The following is a 15,986-nucleotide window of genomic DNA, read 5'->3' as shown; positions in this document are numbered from 1 at the left end:
CCGCGTACTAAAGTTTAGGTGCGCGTAAAAGAACCCCAGCTGGGCGAAATTTCCGGAGCCCTCCCCTATACGGCTTCTCTCATAATGATATGGTAGTTTCATGACGTTAAACACCAACAATTAGTATTCCTATGGCATTTGTGTCACCGCCACGCCAATACCAACACAGTAGCTTTTCCGTTGCTTCGCGACCACCGTCAGCAAAATTCTTGCTGACTTTCGCCTTCGTATGGCGCTCTCTTTAACTAAAGTCTCACAGGGTGCTTTGCGCATTCACCTGAGACCACTCGAAAGCAAAAGCAAGCCGATGAGGCTATAACACCGTGTACTTTACATTACGTGAACGCAGCTCTCTATATGTATTTACCTATAGGCGAACGCCATACAGACAAAATAAACGTCAGACCAATAAACAAAACAGACAAATAAACAAAATATTCATTTTTCTTACGCCAGCGTTTCGTTCAGCACACATTTTCCTTAAAATACGTCGTTCGTAAACGAGAACTCTTGGTTTCCTGCTCAAAGCATTTCTGTGTGATGCTGTTTATGTCAATTACGTTTACACTTTGTTATGATTAATTGCATATGCATGTTTGTGGGCCAAAAATAACGAAGCTTGTGAGACAATCAGACCCTTGACTAGAATAACAGCTTGTTTTTAATAGATTATGTAAACAGGTGTCTGTTAAAGTTCAGTCAAAATCAAAGGTACGGAGAGTGCGTTAATTGTGAAAAAAGCGACATTGTAGCAAGTTGGTTGATCGTCTGATTGATTGAAATAACTTAAATGATGTAGCTCATGTCGTAGGAAATTAAATGGTACAGCCCAAGCCATGGTCACAGCCACAACCAAACCGAACATAACCAAAGACATAACCAAAAGATGAGACCTGACGATTATTTAACGTTTCGGCCCCCTTATGGCAGCATTGTTCTACCAGAAACGTTAAACACAGTAAAGCTTCGTTAATTAGACACTGTTCAAGTTTGGGAAATCGGTTCATTCGTACGTGCTTTCGTCATGTCCCGTCGAGCACACGGATTGTTTAATGTGAAGAAATTCTCGTCAGTTCGGTCATATTAGGCCTCAACTCGGTCGAATTCGGACTATCCTCGGAGGGCGCCGACACGATAACGGCGTTTGCGAACAGATGAAATGGCCGCGGGCATTCGGAAAGGCATGGTCGTAATCCACAATCGCGTTGTTCGTACATTATAAGGTACCCAGTTCAGAGCACGTTTCGCACTAAGAGGTGGATGCCTTAAGTCACGTTCACACTGTGAACTACACGAAAATGGCGGTTGCGCACTGCTTTTCGTATGCAAAATAGTTACTGGATTTACGTATTCCTGAAAAAAAGAAATGAAAAACGATTGATGTAACAGACATTTACTTAACGTTTTCTGGATACTTTCGATAATTTTCTCGATAGTTTTGATAATTCAGACAGTTTTTTTAATGTTTGATTGATATTTGGTGTTTAACGTCCCAAAACCACCATTTGATTACGAGAGATGCCGTAGTGGAGGGCTCTGGATATTTTAATTACCTGTGGTTTTTTAACGTGCACGTCAATTTGAGCACACGGGCCTACGGCATTTTCGCCTCTATTGACAATGCCACCGCCACAGTTGGGATTCGATCCTGGGACCTGCGGGTCAGCAGCCTAGTACCTTAGCCTCTGGACCATCGCAGCGGGTCTAATACGGGCAGTTCTTCCAACCCCGTCAATTCTGTATTAACTAGCTTTTACTGAATATTGAAGTCCTCTTGGTCAATGTCTCGGCTGAAAATTCGACCAGACAAACGCCAGGAGCCATCGAGAGACATGGAAGTTTATTGCAAACTGGTAACAACATTCCAGGTGAACACATCTGTCTGATGTAACAAAATCACTTCAGTGGCGTGTACAAACAAGAGAACATTGACAGGATGTAACACACAGCACTTCAATATTCCCACAGATCACGAATAACTCAAGAAAACGAAGAGAAAAGAAACGCAAAAAAGCAGTAAATTGGAACAGATTCACAAATTATGCGCGACGAGAAGCAATCGAGTGGTACATTCTACGAGATGGGTGTTCCTTATTGATCTTGTGGAGTCCTGGCTTGTCACATATAAAACTCCCTCTAACTATGCACATGTATCTTTACTCTTTTTGGAGAGTCGTGCCTCCCACGACTCAGCAAAGAGATATTAATGACCTTCGAAAGAGAGTTAACGCATATCTTGAGAAAAAGTTTTATACAGTGAACTCTCAATTGACCAGATGCTGGTTAACGAATATTTGAGAGTAACGTTCTTTTAGAAAATCCTTTGTGGTTTCCGAATGCGTTCTATGGGGAAATCTTTCAGTTAAACGAACTTCTCAATAAAGAGTATTTCAGCTGAACGAACTTGTTCTGCAGACCCTGGCTCACTTTTTAGATCAATCAAGTTTTGCACTCTGTGGCACTGACGTAGCCAATTCGTGCCACCCTGGCCCACATAACCCATCCATCGGTGGCGGTGCAACATCGTTTGTGCATGCAACGCCACCGAGACAAAGCGGTCATGCGGAAAACGAAAACTAACCACGTGCGCTTCATTACTTGCGCAGAGCTACCAGATTTGGAAACAGTTTCCAGTGTCCGTCCATGACCGAAAGAATGAGGGTGCGGCAAAGAAGTTGCAATGGCTGAGGCAGGTTGAAATCCCGTATCTGTAGCCGAGGCTGTCGAATGAATTAGAAAGTTGGGAGACAGCGTGTTACAGCAACAAGCTGTGCCAAAAGCAGTGCACAAAAACATACTCTCCGGACAGCTTGTCTCTTTTTACGCTGTAAGGCCACCACTTCAAATGAAAATTACAGAACTGATTTCAAAAGAAATTGCATGTCGCACATTTTACTTTATTTTCACGGGGCCCAACGCTGTTCTGTATTATAGCGAGTATACAGCTTAGTGAACTTTCAGCCTAGTGAACCACTTGCGTGAGTCCCATGAAGTTCACTAAAGTGGTAGTTCCCTTTTACGGCAAACCAGTACATGCAAATAAGAGTAAATTGACTCCTGTTTTCTTAGAGTGCAGAATTAGGGCAACGAATTAATGAACTAATTTAAACGGGCTGGGTTTCCCGTCTTTCCCACTCGACACCATTTTTTTTTTCTTGCCTTTCAGTGCCTTATCGAACAATGTCCCTGTACAGAGTTTTTTTTCTCTCAATTTTGTTCTCGTTAAAATCCCAACCTCCTCCTTGAAACATAGAGGACAGTGTTCTACCGTTAGAATGTATCTTTCAGTCCTTGCTTTTTCAAATTTCTTTTTGAACGCATCCCTGAGCGGTGCTCGAGCGAGCCTGCCAGATGTTATCGCTCAGCCCAGACACGAAGGTTGAGCGAGTATGCGCTCTACTTGGAGAACACATGACTTGCATGAACCGCGCAGGTCGTCCCACGTGCTTAACCCTACGCTTGACTTCCAGAAATGGATCAGTGAAAGTGTCCGCTGCTTTAAAGCCATAAATCATAAAGCCGAAGGTCTCTTAAGACCCTTGGCGCTATACCAGAGCCGCTTCAGTTTTCGCTTGTAACTTGCACTTGCATGAGGACTATTGGACGTTCTCTCTCAGCTCAGCCGTTGATTTGCGTAATCTTGTGCGGCGGCGGTGGTAAACAGTCGCTACTGCTCTTGGCCTCGTTCGAAAAGTTGCAAACAGTTGCAATGGGGTCACGGGACGCCTTCGGAGATTGCAGTGATTGCTCCGGACAACTCGCTAAAACTCTACAGCTGTACGATGGTTGCAGGAAGGCAAGAAAGGCATTTCGCCAGATGAAGGAATTGTGTCAATTGATGCGTCAATATCTGATGAGGAATACCAAACAACTGGCCGGCGAGATAGCCATGACTCATGAGACACACCTATCGAATGATAGAAATCACTACAGCTCTTTCTCGCAGCTTAACTCAGCGCACTGACGATGTACCAAGCTTCCCTCGCGCCAGGCAACCTTTACGCCAGGCAGACCGAGTCAACTTACCAACGACACAGAACAAGCAAGTGATGATATACTGGCGTTGAGAAACAAAAGAGATACAACAAACGAAAGTCGGGGACGACAACTAGACATACAAGCGAGCTGTGGAAGATTCAAACCCCTAAGTCAAACGCGTCAACGCATCGTTTGAACTCCGGGCCATATCAATGAAACTTTGAACATGTGTTCTCGTCGGTACCGTGTTGATGTGGGCCAAATTATAGCCTTTTAGAAAAGAAATTTTAAGTTTGGTAGCCCATTCTGGAATCACACTTGTAAACTCGGGCCACTCTGTGTACGTGACGTAAGGGCCTACTCTTTTGATGTAAGAGGCACGTGAGCTGTGTTTACACACTGGCCAGCCATCACGCTGTGCAGCGGATCTCGTGACGTCATCCGATACCCACCATGGATGACGGAGCAGCTCCCTATTTCGGTTTTTGTTTTGACTCGTTGCTTAATGCTCAATCAAAATTATATGCATGTGTCTGGTCAAAATGAACCACCCTAACTTTTGCAAGACTGCCAATACTATTTGAAAACAACATTCTATCAGTATCCATGGTCGAAAATGCAGCGGAGTTCCCCTTTAATCACCTGGAACCTCACCCAGGCTTTTACGGGGCAGGGACTGGGCAACTGCTTCTGCGGTGCACAGAAATTTTGCTGCACTATTCTGTACGTCATCGAATTTTCGCAGTCCCTGCTAAGGGCCTGAGTAAGGCAGATATACAATCACACTGTTGTCTTGCAATAAAAAAAAAACATTTTTACCCGAATATTGGTGAGTGGTGCCTTCGTTCTTGAAGTATCCGATAACTTCACAAGGCGTGGGAAATCAGATAAATATTTCTTTTCCCTGTGACTCTCCTCTATTCAATTGCTCATGATTTGAGCCTCTAGGGGCTCTAATCCAACGGGCGCGGGTAGCGTTCTTGTCCAGCGGGCCTGCCCCAGAATAAGGACGGCCCTTTTTTAAAGGGTCCTTTTGGGCCTGCACACTCTTGTTTTATTGAACACGTTTTTCCCACACATACACACGTATACGAAGTTGGTTAAGCGAGAGATTATAATGACCTCTGAGGGCGCCTATTCGTCTGGAGTTTCACATTAAGCTAATTGTCACTTGCAAGTGGCGACGATTCCCCGAAGTTGTCATTGCCTCTCGTACCACTCCGCCCACACGTTTTCTTCGTAATTACACAATGACAGGATCGATCCGGTCTGTAGGTTTTCCTTTAAACCAATCTAGCAATCAAAACAAGTTGGGGAATGACACTCTTTGAGCCGGTTGATCTGTGAGAGAGAAAGACAACCATAACGGCAATGCGTCAATGGAAAAAGTTACATTTTCGGACATTACATGGATGGTATCATTTAGTGATGCTAACATCAAAGTTTGTATGTCAGCTGTAGCGCACTGATATAGCTGTTGCTGGTGCGCAACATGAAATTATTGTCACTGAAGATAAACATAGTTAATTTATAGAAAAGAATGATGTACTTGACTTATAGCTATATCCCTGTTTGGCGGATATTCTTCTTTCAAGCTGCAGTTTTTTTTTTTTTTCGGCTCCTCCAGGGGGAGGAACTGGAGAGAAGGAGATTAGCGAGTTCTCAGACCAGCTAGCTACCCTGTGTTGTAAAAAAAAGGCAAGATTTATAAGAGATCATACAAGTTCTTTTGATTGATTGATTGATTGATTGATTGATTGATTGATTGATTGATTGATTGATTGATTGAATGATTGATTGATTGATTGATTGATTGATTGATTGATTGATTGATTGATTGATTGATTGATTGATTGATTGATTGATTGAAGTTGGTAGGAATATGCCATTTTTGTGGTGGCCAAGTATGAACATTTCACGACCGAATATATAAAATGAATAGGCTGCCTCGGTCGCATTCACTTGTAGTCAGACCCAGCCAGGACGTCGTCAACTGCCTGTGCTGATAGGCATCGCGGAATGGTTCAAGTCCTTCACATCTCCGCACGAGGCAAACAACTTTCGGAGCTACTTCCTTGAGCATGTGTAGCATTTCACTTGCCGGGGTTATCACGGATGTCCCGGCTATATATTTCTGTTAACAGTAGATGGCTGTTTAACGACGCCGATACTGTTCTCTTCCGGACCATGTTTAACCTTGCTATAGAAACGTCCTTTTTGTGTTATCTAACAGCTCCCAAGCCACGAATTCTTCACAATTGTACTTTTGACTCGGTCTCACGTGCTCGCTCTATTTTTTTCTTCTATAGATAACTCAAAACCGATAAACAGTGATACATTGTCCAATCAAGAGGTAGCAGTGATTACTGATCTCTGCCATCCTTGTGAAAAGATAACTGCCACAAGAAAAAAAAAACATTTGTAGTTTCCCTGTAGCAACGCCTAACGGCATGTCCTCGACGTGATCATCCGTAACCGCTTTTAATCCCATGGCGAAGCGATTGCAGCTGGAGTTTTCCAAGGTGTGATGGATGTTTCCGCATCTCTAACAGACTGCACGGTGAACGCTAACAACCGCTTTTCTGTGACCTAGTCGGTCTTCCCTGTAGAGATAACCTTGCCTGCGCCTTCAGAAATTACCATCGCGAGAAAGTACTCGAGAAACGAGGAACGCTACAAGTCTCGCGCGTCACTTAAGCCACCCTCACACTTTGCCGGTAAAGCGGAGTTTACCAAGGTTTTCACCTCGGATGAGAAAGAGAGAGAGAGCGAATTGATGCCGGTTTTTCGATAACATAATCCGTGTCTTCCAGACTTATTCCCTGTAACTGCGTGCGCAGAAAACAGTGGCTGACCTCGAGACTGAAAGTAAACAAAAGCAAGAAAAAACGGAGAAGAGGGTGATTTTCTCCATCATTTCCCGTCATTGTTGAGAAGAAAAAACACGGTCGTTTCGCGATGCCCACAACGAGAAAGTGGTATACATTTTGGACGGTAGTTTAAACGTATAGATACACGTGTTTAAACGCGTTCCTCCGGAGTTTAATTAGTTTAATTAGTGGGCCTTGCATGGCGGAGGTTGTGCATATGAAAAAACAGGCTTACCCGCCGTGGTGGTCTAGTGGCTAAGGTACTCGGCTGCTGACCCGCATGTCGCGGGATCGAGTCCCGGCTGCGACGGCTGCATTTCCGATGAAGGCGGAAATGCTGTAGGCCCGTGTGCTCAGATTTGGGCGCACGTTAAAGAACCTCAGGTGGTCGAAATTTCCGGAGCCCTCCACTACGGCGTCTCTCATAATCATATGGTGGTTTTGGGACGTTAAACCCAACAAATCAATCAGAAAACAGGCTGTTTCACGCACGCTGTTCTTAATGAAGATAAGAACTCGCTTACTGGTTGCTCATAGCGGTTAGTGGTTATTGGTTAGCGATGTTTTTTTGCACGCAGGTTAGCCTCGCCGCATGGACTAGAGTTGCTAGAAGCTACCGAACTAACAAGCAATTATTTGTCGCAAAATGAGCTTGAACGAATCGGAAAATAAACGAATTTTCCTATTCCTGTTTAATTATAATAAAATATTTCAGGGAATTACAAAAGATGAATCACTTTAATTATTTTGTGCAGCAAAAATATTCGTAAATATGAACGAAAGCACATATTTACCCTTCAACGCTTTCTCCAGGGTAGCAGTATTCGGTTTAGTGCATGTTTTGCGGTGCATGGTTAACAACTCTTGTTTATTCCCCCCAGCGACTTCAACAGTCAAGTGCTAAAAGTCGTCGACAAACACTCTTTTGGTTAACGTGATCATTACGGAAATAATTATATTTTCTGAAAAAAACACAAACCAGCCCCCAAATACAAAAGTAAAAAAAAATAAGTTCTGGCATGAACCAACAGTGCGTCTCTTTCAGTAATTCTCAATCACATGCAACTGAGCTATGTACTATCGTGAGCAATATGAGCTCGAACACGCAAGTGCGTAGCAAATGGCCTCAAAACCGAAATAACGCAATGCGTAGGTGGCGCTGCCGAAAGAGTAGGGGGAAAGGAGGGCGCTCTTTCACTGACTGTTTACACTCCCGCGTGATTGTTGCTGTGAAACATTTATTGATAAATATGTGGGGTTTAGCGTCCCAAAACCACCATATGATTATGAGAGACGCCGTAGTGGAGGACTCCGGAAATTTCGACCACCTAGGGTTCTTTAACGAGCACCCAAATCTGAGCACACGGGTCTACAGCGTTTCCGCCTCCATCGGAAATGCAGCCGCCGCAGCCGGGATTTAAACCCGCGACCTGCGGGTCAGCAGCCGAGTACCCTAGCCACCAGACCAGCGCGGCGGGTCTTGCTGTGAAATAGCAGCTGATCGCGTGCCATCGGCTGCTGGCAATGATAACACTTAAAAAATGCACAAAACAGAAGGGAAAGAAACGCATGGATGCGCATCAAAATGTTCAGCGAACACCATCTAGATGCAATAAAAGCATGGCCTGTGCATCGTGGCAGGCTACGTCACAGCCGATATCTTTGTAGCTGCACAGCCTGACTGGTTGTGGCTGTGCGCGTTGATGTGAGGTCATGTCACCGCTAACAGTCACAGACATGCTATAAGCTGCATTTCGCAGACGCCTACAAAGCAACACTTGCATATATGGCATATTATTGCACCGCCTCTACACAACGACACATTTATTTATTTATTTATTTTCACCAAAACAGATACAATGGCGAAAATAGGGAGACGGCAAAAAAGCTGCAGTTATTGCAGCTTGACTAAGCACCGTCCACCCTACGTCAGCAATGACAGGGTGAAAACGAAATACAATAAAATGAAAAAAAAACAAATATTATAAAGCAGGAAACAATACAAGCAGAAGACAAAGTAAATGACAGGCCAAGGTATACAAACAAAAAGGAATATTTTATAAACACTTGAGCACAGTAATTCGCAGAGTATGTATCATCGCTTTGGTACATAAGAAAGGTACACAATGAGGTTACACAAAAGAAATAATAAGAAAAAACTGGTACGCTCCAGAGCGGGCACATGGCAACATGTGCCCGCTTTGGAGCGTACCGGACACCCTAGCACACTTGCTCCTGGAATACCAGTGTCATGCAAACCATGACGTGCAACTGGAGCGGGACCAAGCCCCAAGAATAAACGACGACCACCTAATGGAAACGTGGGAGGCCAAGCTCGTCCTCGAGGACCTGGAAGACCAGCGACAACTCGTCGCCAGGGCCAAGAGGGCAGTCGAAGCCAGAGGGTTCCTGGACTAGGGAACCTTCCCACCTTATAACACCGGGCTTCGTTCGAAACACTTTTTCTAAATAAACGTTTATATCTCTCTCTCCCGCAGCAACAATATCTAGGCAAGAGTGTCAAGAGCGAGGGGAAGTGCACTGCCCTTTCCACTTTGATCCTGAGAGCGGCAGCTGCAAATCAGCAGATGTAGGGTTCGAGGCTATTCACCATGCGCACGTGTGCTCGGGCTCATATTGCTCACGATAGTATACGTGTCGCGTTGATACGTGAGCAGGAGACGTGAGTAATTCATTATACACTACGCCCTTCGGTGGGCGTTATCTGTACCTCACAAAGGCGTGTGGGGCGCCTTTGGTTTGCAATTCGTCAATGGCAGACTTTCCGTTCGACACTGAAGCGCCGCAGCGGGAACTAACGAGGTGTTCGCGTTGACAGTTTATCGCAATGCTGCGCATTGTTGATTAGTAACTCACCCACGTTCGAAAGCACGTGTCGTAGTTCACGAATGGCTTTTCCTCGTAAATGCGCTCTCGTTTGACGCCAGATCTTTTCACGCTGATTGTACACGTTGACGTCGATTGTGGAGCGAGAGACGTGTACCGTGAACGGACTTTTATGTCTTCTACGATTAACTGCTAACTTCTCCTTCGGTACTCTTCAATGTCTATTCGTAGTAGCCGCGCTTTTGGTTTGATGACAATGCTATCACTGAAAAAAAAACAAGCAAAATCATTATTATTATTACTAAATAGGTCGAAAAAACTAGCGTCAACGTTCATAATGCCCGGGCTGGAGATTACAGCACAAAAGCTGACGTTCCAGCTAATTAACTTGACGTAAAGGCTGATAACTGATGATTAGGAGTAATTAGGCGTTTAGCTATTAATTTGAGCACACCTTAAGTCTGCAAAAAAGTCACATTAAGCAAAAAAAAGTTAGTTGAACATCATTTTTTTTTTCTTTTTGCGAAGCCGTTGAGTGCTTAGCGCATTTGCAGAAGAATGCTTGCCCCGATCGTAAAGTAAGCTCATGCAGATGTAATGATCTGCATGAGCTTCTTTCTTAAAGCTCATGCAGATCATTACATTTGTGTTTTTGTTTTTCTAATCGGGAAATACTACTCGTTTTCGGTGAACCATCACCCTGAGTTAATTTCTAAAATGGATATTCAGTCACGAACATATTTTGAACCATGGCTTAGAATACAATAAAAATTACTCAGCAAAGCCTAATCAGTATCCAAAAAAAAACTCGGCTACATAATTGAAGAAACAATAACTTTGAAACTGACAGGCCATCCCACGGTGCGTCACGAACTTTTCATATTTTCACCAGCTCAGTTTCTAACGCATTATGAACTGCTTTTATTTTTATAAGTACGCCATTTTCAGGTTGTGCGTTAGCGTAGGATAAGTGAAAGGCAGGGAGCTTAACTTGAAAAAAATATTTTAGGTTTGCTACCCTGCTATAGAGAGGGGGTAAGTGGAAATAGAAAGGTAAGGAAGAAAATAAAGTGAAAAATGTCCAAAAGAGAACTACACTGAATTAAAGAAACTAAAAAACCACGCGCCCGCACACGCACCCACTCACTCTCTCACTAACTCACTCACTCGCAGTAGTGTCGCAGCCGTTCAGCGAGTTCAGTTGACCGCAAAAACTTCAGCAACGCCATCTTTGCCTTCTGTTTGGATGCTCGAACTTTCGGGTACTCCAAAATAGATTGTTCGGAAAGGGTTGGTCATCGATGGGTGCCAAGGTTGCTGAGAGCTGTAGTGCGAGCAATGACACAGGACGTGCGCAATGGTTTCTCCGTTGCCTCAGTGATCACAGGCAGCACTTTCAGCCACCCCTGTATCAACTCATAGACTATGTATGTTAGATATATAGACAAATAGTGATATAATAACAATATAATAATGATACATATAACAAGGCATCATCAGCCAAGCCCTTGCTGCTGCCATGCCTCAAGGAATTCCAGCCGATGGCTCGGGGAGAAGGGCAATGACTAAACTAATTGACTGATTTTATTATTAAATTTTTTTCTCTGGTGCTTTTTTTTATCCTTAAATTGCTCACACCAACACCATCGCAAATAGGTCAGCTAAGCAACTACATTGAAATCATTTGCACCCCGCCTTCTGCAGAAGTTCAGTTCATAAGAACCACTGATTCTCTTACACATCAATCTATATACTGTCGATATTCGAAGCGTGTTTCACTAACAACTATCGGCGGAAAAAATCACATACACACCAAAAAGCATGTTTGAAGAAGCACAGCAGGCGACTGTCCGGAGTTGTTCAAGTCCGTTACGTGAATGAAATTCTGATAGAACAGGGGAAAAACCATTTGTTTCTTGTTTGCTTTTTTCTGCGCTTGCAAGAGTGCGCAGCGGGGGAACGTACAAAGGTTTGTGGGGTCGCCGCCCTTTGAATCAACCAATTTTTACTTGTCGTTGGCTCTTTTTTTTTTGCTGCCACTGAAAACAGAGCAAACTTCCTCATTTCAAACGTTCTAAACTCGACTTGCGCCATGGATCGGAATTTCTTGCAGCAATCGCTTTCGTAACATGCTATCCGCGTAGGCACGCTTGTTAACTGCGCGCTTTATCCTCGTGACAGGATTTGCTGACTTCCATAGATCAAAACCGCCTAGATTTTGCTCATGAATGGATCAATTATACTGGTACGTTCTTTTATACACCTTATGCTTTACTTTTTTTTCGTTCCTTTTTTTTCCTGTTTTTTTTAAGCATTGTACGGGCAGTCTGTATGATCGTGCCTCACCCATGTTTCAGCCCTCTCGTGGGAATCGCGCCCACTGTCAAACTCCCTCCTTAGCGAATTCACCTCCAGGGGGTCAGGCACGTCGAAGTTGATGTTGACGCAACACTGCGATAAGGAGGTCGTGCATACGCCAAGCAGTGGTCACTTCTGTCTTCTGTATTTTCGTTTTTTATACTTCGTTTATTATTGTGCAACCACAGCGCTGCTTCTTCTTCTTCTTCTTCTTCTCTTCTTCTCCTCCTCCTCCTCCTCCTCATAATCACTTCAAGCGAACAGTAATTCCACTTCTGGTTCTGACATCTTTTGAAAGGGCTACCATCCACTGACGTATTACGTAATGTTAGAAAACAAAATGGTTTTTACGTACGAATTTTCATTGTACTTTTTATTTTCACAGATTATCTTCTCTAAAGCGCATGGCAGTGCTGAAGTGATCCTTATACTCCTGAACAGTGCAATGTTGAATGAATAGGCACAACAGCTGCAACGACTCAGGACATGGCGAACATAGCGTTACAAAGCTCCTTTCGCAGTAATTGCGACGTCGTTGGCTGCGATTGAGAAATAGCTTTGTCTGTGAGCGAAAATTCAAGGTAAATTTCAATAAATAAATAAATGAGGAAAAATTTTGGTTCGATTGAGAGTCGAGCTCAAGCCCTCTGTGTGGCATGTAGCTGCTCTGCCACAGAGCCACGTCACTGATTGAAACTGCTCCCGCGAGGAGTCATTTAATGCATATAATGTTGCGTGGCAGAAGCATAGACACGCGCCAAGCTTTAACATGCGTGAATTGTAGAACGGGTCAAGGGTTTAAAGACCCACTCATTACAAAGCACTGTCATTCTTAATCGGCAGAAGCAGGAATGGCGCTAACAAAGTGAGCATTGAGCGCTACATGCGACAGTCCACGTGACTGACGCATGTAGCGAGCCCTTCGCAACTAGGCATTGTAGGATAGTTTGGAATAGCTGGTGTTACGCGCAGACAGAGACGTTGTTCTTTCCCTAGCGGTATGGTTCAGATGGCGTCCACTGGGAAGCAAGGCGAGGCCATATCGATTGAGAAGGCGTTGTGAACAGGGCCCATTTACGCTATCGCGCTGTATACACTTGAGGCGAAACTCAAGCATCCCCCAACGTTTGGCCTCGCCTCTTTACATTAGGAATCACGCATCGTATTCTGTTTGCTCTGCTTGCAGATGGCACGCTAAATAATAATTCATTAACACCACGGGTGCGCGGACACCATACCACGCTCGTAGCGTGCTCGCGGCCGTTTCGCTAGCTCCACATGTACTAAATTTGGAACCAAGTGAAGTTAATAGATGACGAAGATAAACGATACATACAAACATGATGATCATGACACGGAAGTCATGTAGGGCATTATTTACCTTCACCTTGTAACGTTGTTCTGATTTTAAAGTGGCATATCAACTTTTCTCATTCGTGCTTCGCATATCATCGATTCCCACTGTACGTGGGATCTGCCATTTTTTTCTTTTTGTTTCGTCTCTATCTCGGTTTTAGCAAACCGGGAGCCGTTTTTAATTAGCCGCGGTTGAAGTGTCAGTGCACATTTCCCGGTATTTAGGTGCGGATATTTCTTTATTTGGTGGCGCTGACGGCGTGCCGTGCTTCTTATCTGATGTGTCTCCCAAGCTCTGCACGAACACAGACGAAAAAAAAATCTCAAGGAAAGGGACAACGGAGACGATGTGGGGCAAGGACGGCGGAAGATTAGCTCAGGAAGTGAGCATATACAGGACACTACACGGTGCCTGATAAAAGTAGAGACGTGAGTGCTGGTATATAATTTTTTTTTTTCAAGCCCCCGGGCAACAAATGAGTGAAACCGCAATGGGACGCATTCTGTGAGCTAAATCAAAGCGCGTCGGCCTTCACATTTTTGGAAAACCCAGAAGGCGTCGTACTTGAACGTCGGCCTCAACCGTTGTGGATATATAGCAACCATGTCTTCGGTTAATTGATGCGCAGTCAACAAAAGAAAGCTTGTAGCGTGAAAGCGTGTGCTTTTGCCAAATAATCATGCGCGTTATAGAGGACAGGTCTAAAGACACGTGCAGTGTTAGTCAGCCAGAGTGGTTAGCTGCGAAAGAAACTTTCTTTCAAAGAATTTGGGGATACATTTATTTCATGTTTACATTTGAAATGGTGCCTTATAGCAAAATGCCTTTGATAAGGTCTCTAACATGTCCATCAATATGGGAATGCTATAGGTTCACCTTCAAGAGTAGAACGTGATAGCGTAATCTGGACGCGTGCGCAGTGCTCCCAACCGCAATGAAAGAAACGTTTATGCGCGTAACACTGACCTTACGAAACTATCCTGGAACGTCTGCGGGATGTACAGGTGCTGAGTGCCCTCTATATGTCATTTTTTTTTTCCTTTTGCTAACTGGCAAAGTGCCCACCAACGTTAATTAATCTAGTAACGTTGGTGCCCGCTACTCATCCGTAAGTTACACCTGCTCTTGCGTATAGCTGCACACTTTGTAACGGGTGGACAGCTTAAAACTACCCACTTGTGAAATTAACTTGTTTTGACGCCTGGTGCGATTCTATGGGATTCCGCCACGCAGTAGTACATGCGCTAAGTAGACTCATTCAACTAGATGACAATAATATAGTGTTTTTAAAGCAGTTTTAAGCAATGACGTGGTTCTGCGGTAGAACACCTCCTTGCCACGCAGCGCAGACACTCTGGTTTTCAATCTCATTATTGATGATTGATTTGTGGGGTTTAACGTCCCCAAACCCCGTTATGATTATGAGAGACGCCGTAGTGGAGGGCTACGGAAATTTCAACCACTTGGACTGTTCAATTTGCACCCAACTCTGAGCACACGGGCCTACAGCGTTTTCTCCTCCACCGAAAAAATGCAGCCGCCGCAGCCGGGATTCGATCCCGCGACCTGCGGGTCAGCAGCCGAGTACCTTAGCCACTAGACCGCCGTAGCGGGGCCTCCGATTTCACTTTGGATAGAAAATTTTTAATAATTGTAATGGTTTAATGTCCCAAACCGCCATAATATTATGAGAGACGCAGTATATATATATATATATATATATATATATATATAATATGAAATTATTTAATGTTTACCCAAATTTAAGCAGACGGGCTTTCAAGCATTTTCGCCTCCATCGAAAATGCGACCGCCGGGGCCTAGATTCAATCCCACGACCTGCGGGTCAGCAGCCTACTAGTCGTCTTAGCCACTAGACCACCATGACGTGTGAACTGAAAATATTTATTACTTATTTTATTTGCATCCTTCTCTATTTTTTGCTCACATGATCTTTCGCTCAAAACAAACGACACCGATGCCGTAATTTCTGTGACACGAGCTCTTTAACGCTATCGCGTTAATATCGTCCAACGGAATAAAGCAAGGCATTTCCAATTAATTTGTCAAATAGTGTCACGTGCTTTATATTTATTTATTTTTATTATTATTTATTTATTTAATACTGTAAGCCTTTCTCAGGCTCATACAGGGTGGGCGGGCAAATATACACAGTCGCGTACAAACCAGGCAATATCGCACATAGCGGAAGAAACAGAATCACAAAATGATGGTGAAAATAAAACTTGAACGATGAAAGCAATTGTACAAAATCATGGACAGGTCACAAAACATCGAGGTATCAGCAGGGGGTACAGTGATCAGTGTGTTCGGAAGGGCTCACAAACATCAAAATACAAAAGTTGCATTTAGTGATTACCTAGTATTTAGTGACTACCTAGAACAGACAATCCACTATGTATGTTCATTGTAGATGTAGTGCCACGGAAACAACACTGATCAGGAAAAACAGCAAACATTCGCACAAATGCTTTTATTTTGTTGCTTTTCTGGCTTCATTTAGCGCCGTTGAATCAGCTATCTCCTTTGTATAAGGTAATCTAAGCCTTTGTATC

The 15,986-nt window shown here is 43.9% G+C and overlaps 1 protein-coding gene across 5 annotated transcripts in view; it reads left to right on the top strand.

The window, feature by feature from the left end:
• Positions 1 to 15,986, top strand: part of LOC119171692 (acetylcholinesterase-like) — a 96,728-nt gene that overhangs the window by 76,436 nt on the left and 4,306 nt on the right. The window lies entirely within an intron of this gene.

The sequence above is a fragment of the Rhipicephalus microplus genome, chromosome 4 (assembly GCF_043290135.1).
Source record: "Rhipicephalus microplus isolate Deutch F79 chromosome 4, USDA_Rmic, whole genome shotgun sequence".
Lineage (NCBI taxonomy): Eukaryota > Metazoa > Arthropoda > Arachnida > Ixodida > Ixodidae > Rhipicephalus > Rhipicephalus microplus.
Note: the sequence above shows the minus strand (reverse complement) of the source record. Positions and strands in the feature narration are given on the sequence as shown.